Source organism: Lampris incognitus, chromosome 5 (genome assembly GCF_029633865.1).
Source record: "Lampris incognitus isolate fLamInc1 chromosome 5, fLamInc1.hap2, whole genome shotgun sequence".
Lineage (NCBI taxonomy): Eukaryota > Metazoa > Chordata > Actinopteri > Lampriformes > Lampridae > Lampris > Lampris incognitus.
In genome coordinates this window covers 53,583,695-53,588,997 of record NC_079215.1, presented here as the reverse complement: position 1 = coordinate 53,588,997, position 5,303 = coordinate 53,583,695, and positions in this window count along the sequence as shown.

Here is a 5,303-nt window from a genome sequence, read left to right as displayed (position 1 = left end):
ACAATTGTCACTAGAGACAAAGGGGAAATGGAAGGGCAGAGCAGAACAGGGCAGAGAGGCGGGACTGAGGGAGGAAATGAGAAAGAAAAGAGCAGGTTTTCACAAAAAAAATGCTATACATATTTTACATTTGCTATATGTCAAACGTCTGCCTTGTAAACTTTTGTATGAACTTATAAACTATATGTGAAATAAATAAATAAATAATTCTGTCTGCTCCTATGTACATCTGTACCTGTATGCATGTATATATATATATATATATAGTTGTGTATATCTATGCCTGTGTTGATACAGTATCTGTACCTGTGTATATTTGTACCTGTGTACGCGTACTGTACAAGGACCCACAGTGCGTCAGCGTCCACCCCCTCCATCTTCACTTCGTCTTGCTTGGCCTCCCTCACGTCGCTGGTGAACATGGCTGCAAAGTAGTCCGATACCGACGAGAGGGACCAGTCTAAGACGGGACAGAACATTGGGCGGTCAAGCCGGTGCCGGAACAACCCATTAGGGATCAGGATCAGGAACACTTGATTTGCCATTTAACGAAATATTGTTTCCCCCAGCCAACAGCAGTGCAACACAAAGACAAAAACACATATCCAAAAACTACGAGAACACATATCCAAACAAACACATATATTCAAACTAAACAAAAACAAAATAACTGTCCGGGAGAATGAACGCGAGCTGATGACTGTGTGAGCTAGCAGCTAGCTTAGCCTGCCCCACTTCCACATCCTGTCAGACTGCCCACAGCGTTTCCTCTTTGGGCGCAGCTCTGGGCAGGGCCGTGGTCCTTGGGCCCACCGGATGCAGCCGACCAGGCTCCCTCAGCTGATCCAACGCCAGCTCTTCCAGCCAGATACCTTTGACTCACCTCCTCGCACGCCACACAACAACACCAAAAACACAGTCAACGCTAGGTGAGGCCGCTACCAGACCGCCCTCGGTGTTATCGGAACTGCCGGTCTGCATGGGCTAGCAGTTAGCTTAGCCTGCCCCGCTTCCACATCCTGTCAGACTGCCCACAGCGTTTCCTCTTCGGGCGCAGCTCTGGGCAGGGCCGTGGTCCTTGGGCCCAATGGATGCAGCAGACAGGTTCCCTCAGCCAATCCAACGCCAGCTCTTCCAGCCAGACACCTTTGACTCACCTCCTCGCACGCCACACAACAACACCAAAAACACAGTCAACGCTAGGTGAGGCCGCTACCAGACCGCCCTCGGTGTTATCGGAACTCCCGGTCTGCATGGGCTAGCAGTTAGCTTAGCCTGCCCCGCTTCTGCGTCCTGTCAGACCACCCTTGGTGTTTCCTCTTCGGGCGCAGCTCCGGTCAGGGCCGTGGTCCCTGGGCCCACAGGACGCGGCAGACCAAGCTCTCCCAGCCGATCCAGCGCCAGCTCTCCAGCCATCAAACGAAGACACACTTAGACACAGATGTGGACAAAGACACCGCACGGATGATTCTGGGTGAGGCCGCCGTAACCGTGAATTCGCTCCGCCATCTTCCCAGACCGGTACTGAGTGAGGCCGCTGCAAACATGAATTCTCACCACTATCTTCCCACACGGAAGCGGAATTACCACAGCAGCGTCAATTCCAACCGCAATAGCCCTCCCAAACCTGCCTTCCTACATCCCCCACGACATCCCATACTTCTAGACATGCTCTCTCTCTCTCTCTCTCTCTCTCTACAGTATATACACACTCCTGCAAAAACAAACATCACTGGCCTAACAGGCTGACTCAACTCTGCTAATTTGCATACCAGCACTATTAGGAGCTTTTCAAGCTGTTTTACTTCTGAGTCAGATTCTGATTTTAAAGGGGCATAAGAAGATTAGAGGGAGGGAGGGAGGGAGGGAAACCGGGGCCTGAGGAAAAAAAAACCCAAAAAAAACCGAACAAACGCCGCTTCAAAAGAGACGGCAACAATGAAATCAGTCTGATGTTTTACAGTGGAAAGAAGGGATGCGAGAGAGAGAGAGATCACAGGAAGGATAAACAAACACCGGCGTTTCTGCTCTTGTTCATTAAGCTGCAATGTTTCCCTTCAGCTGCAAAAGTGTCAATATGATGAAAAATTCATCGTCTGACCTTCTCGCCGACCCAGTTGCGGTTTCGGCAGACTGGTGTGTAAGGTCAGAAATCGTGTATCACGGCAGCCAAGCCCGTCTCCACCGAACACAAGAAATGTACCATTGTAAGTCTCCTGTTCAGCTCGGCTGGCTTGCCAAACGAGACCCTACCCTAAAGGACAACGGGAACAAATCCCCCAGTTAAATGATCTCCATACTCTATAAATCACACCCTAGGTGATTTACTCTCTGATTTCCACATTAGCAGTAATATATTTGCATCGCTCCGTGTTGCAATAATGCAGAGACAGAGTCCCTTCATGACGCCCTGGGGATGCGAGGAGAAAAAAAAATGTTCAAGGAAGAAGGGAACATGGAGAAGATAAAAGGCTGGAGGATGGGTGGGGGGGATGAGGGGAAGGGGGGGAAGGCTGATCAGAGAGAAAGGGGGAGGAGTAGGGAAAAGAAGTAAATGTGAGTTTTAAATCCATGCATGCTGTAGCTGATGGGGAAGGAGAAAAAAAAAAAGAGGACAGGACGGGAAGGATGACGGAGAAGAAAGAGGAGCCGAGGATGGGAAGGCAGGGATACGGGGCGGCTAAATTCCTTTACTGACGGAGAATTTGTCCGTCGTTAGGAAGTGAGGGTAGGCAGCACACACTGGATGAAGCTGACCGACTCATCTACAGACAGACAAAACAAACAGTGGTGACAGGGGAGGGCTAAGATAAACAGGAACAAATGAGATTTTTCTTTTTTTGGGGTTTTTCACCCCAGTTGGATCTGGCCAATTACCCCACCCTGCTCCGCCCCCCTCTGCCGACCCCGGAAGGACTGCAGACTACCACATGCCTCCTCCGATACATGTGGAGTCGCCAGCCGCTTCCTTTCACCTGACAGTGAGCAGTTTCGCCAGGGGGACGTAGCACGTGGGAGGATCATGCTGTCCCCCCCCCCGAACAGGTGCCCTGACTGACCAGAGGAGGTGCTAGTGCAGCGACCAGGACAAACACCCCACATCCGGCCGGCTTCCCACCCACAGACACGGCCAATTGTGTCTGTGAGGACTCCCGACCAAGCCGGAGGTAACACGGGGATTCGAACCAGCGACGCCCCAGTTGGTAGGCAACGGACTAGAGCGCTACGCTAACCGGGGTGGCCAAAGGAGATTATTCTAACTAGAAATGGGTTTTTTCTGCTAAGGTGGGCATTCCTCAAATTCTAACAGTCAAGATTTCCAACTAGACACACACACACACACACACACACACACACACACACACACACACACACACACACACACACACAGTTCTCAAAAAAGATCTTACTCTGATCTAGCACACTACTTGAATATTGTGGGAGCACGTATTTTTCAATTTGCATGTGTCCGTCTTGGTAAGTAGACCAGCTTATGGGTGACGGGACTGAGCGAGAGAGGGAGAGAAGAGGGGGAAGAGAGAGGGGGGGAGAGAGAGAGAAAGGGGAAGAGAGAGGAGAAAGAGAGACAGAGAGACAGAGAGGGAGAGAGACAGAGACAGAGAAAAAGGCGGAAGGGAGAGAGAGGAGAAAGAGAGACAGAGAGAGGAGAGAGAGACAGAGAAAGAGGGGGAAGAGAGAGAGGAGAAAGAGAGACAGAGAGACAGAGAGGGAGAGAGAAAGAGGGGAAAGAGAGAGGGGGGAGAGAGAGAGAGAAAGGGGAAGAGAGAGGAGAAAGAGAGACAGAGAGACAGAGAGGGAGAGAGACAGAGAAAGAGGGGGAAGAGAGAGAGGAGAAAGAGAGACAGAGAGACAGAGAGAGAGAGAGACAGAGACAGAGAAAGAGGCGGAAGAGAGAGAGAGGAGAAAGAGAGACAGAGAGAGGGAGAGAGACAGAGAAAGAGGGGTAAGTGAGAGAGAGGAGAAACAGAGACAGAGAGAGGAGAGAGAGACAGAGAAAGAGGGGTAAGTGAGAGAGAGGAGAAACAGAGACAGAGAGAGGAGAGAGAGACAGAGAAAGAGGGGGAAGAGAGACAGAGGAGAAAGAGAGACAGAGAGAGACAGAGACAGAGAAAGAGGCGGAAGAGAGAGAGAGGAGAAAGAGAGACAGAGAGAGGGAGAGAGACAGAGAAAGAGGGGTAAGTGAGAGAGAGGAGAAACAGAGACAGAGAGAGGAGAGAGAGACAGAGAAAGAGGGGTAAGTGAGAGAGAGGAGAAACAGAGACAGAGAGAGGAGAGAGAGACAGAGAAAGAGGGGGAAGAGAGACAGAGGAGAAAGAGAGACAGAGAGAGGAGAGAGAGACAGAGAAAGAGGGGGAAGAGAGAGAGAGGAGAAAGAGAGAGAGAGGAGAGAGCGAGACAGAGAAAGAGGGGGAAGAGAGAGAGAGGAGAAAGAGAGACAGAGAGAGGAGAGAGAGACAGAGAAAGAGGGGGAAGAGAGAGAGGAGAAAGAGAGACAGAGAGAGGAGAGAGAGACAGAGAAAGAGGGAAGAGAGAGAGAGGAGAAACAGAGACAGAGAGAGGAGAGAGAGACAGAGAAAGAGGGGGAAGAGAGAGAGGAGAAACAGAGACAGAGAGAGGAGAGAGAGACAGAGAAAGAGGGGGAAGAGAGAGAGAGGAGAAAGAGAGAGGGGGAAGTATGTGTGTGTGTGTGTGTGTGTGTGTGCATGAGAGTGTGGGCACGGTGGGGGGTATGCACGTGTGTGTATGTGCACGTGCACGAGGGCGAGGGCGAGACGAGGAAGGAGCTTAATGTAAGGTCAATGAAAATTTAGTGCCAACAGAGGCTGATGGGCGGAGGGACGAGATGAAGGACAGCGAGACGGATGACGGAGGGAAAGGCTTAAAATCTTAAGGTCACTTGTACAAAGGGTGTTAATTAATTCCCCACTGCAGCGACCCATTATATTCATCCTCTGACCATGAAGTTCAAAACAGATGAGCAAACGGCAAGGATGCACAAAAAACAAAAGCCGTGTGAATTGAGTTTGTGTTGACAAACATCTTTTGGTACTTGTGTTTTTTTCCCCACTAAGTCAGGAGTACCAAGCTCTGTGTGAATGTGTAGATATTATGTGCACATATATAGGTCTGCACTGAGCGACAGTAGTACCAGTAGTACCCAGACAGACTGACAACTACCCACTGGTCTGAGTGTTTGTATTTGTGAGTGTGTATGTGTATTTTTTTTGTAGGAAATGGACTTACGGATAGGGTGTGTGCTGTCTACAAGAATAGGGTTGGGG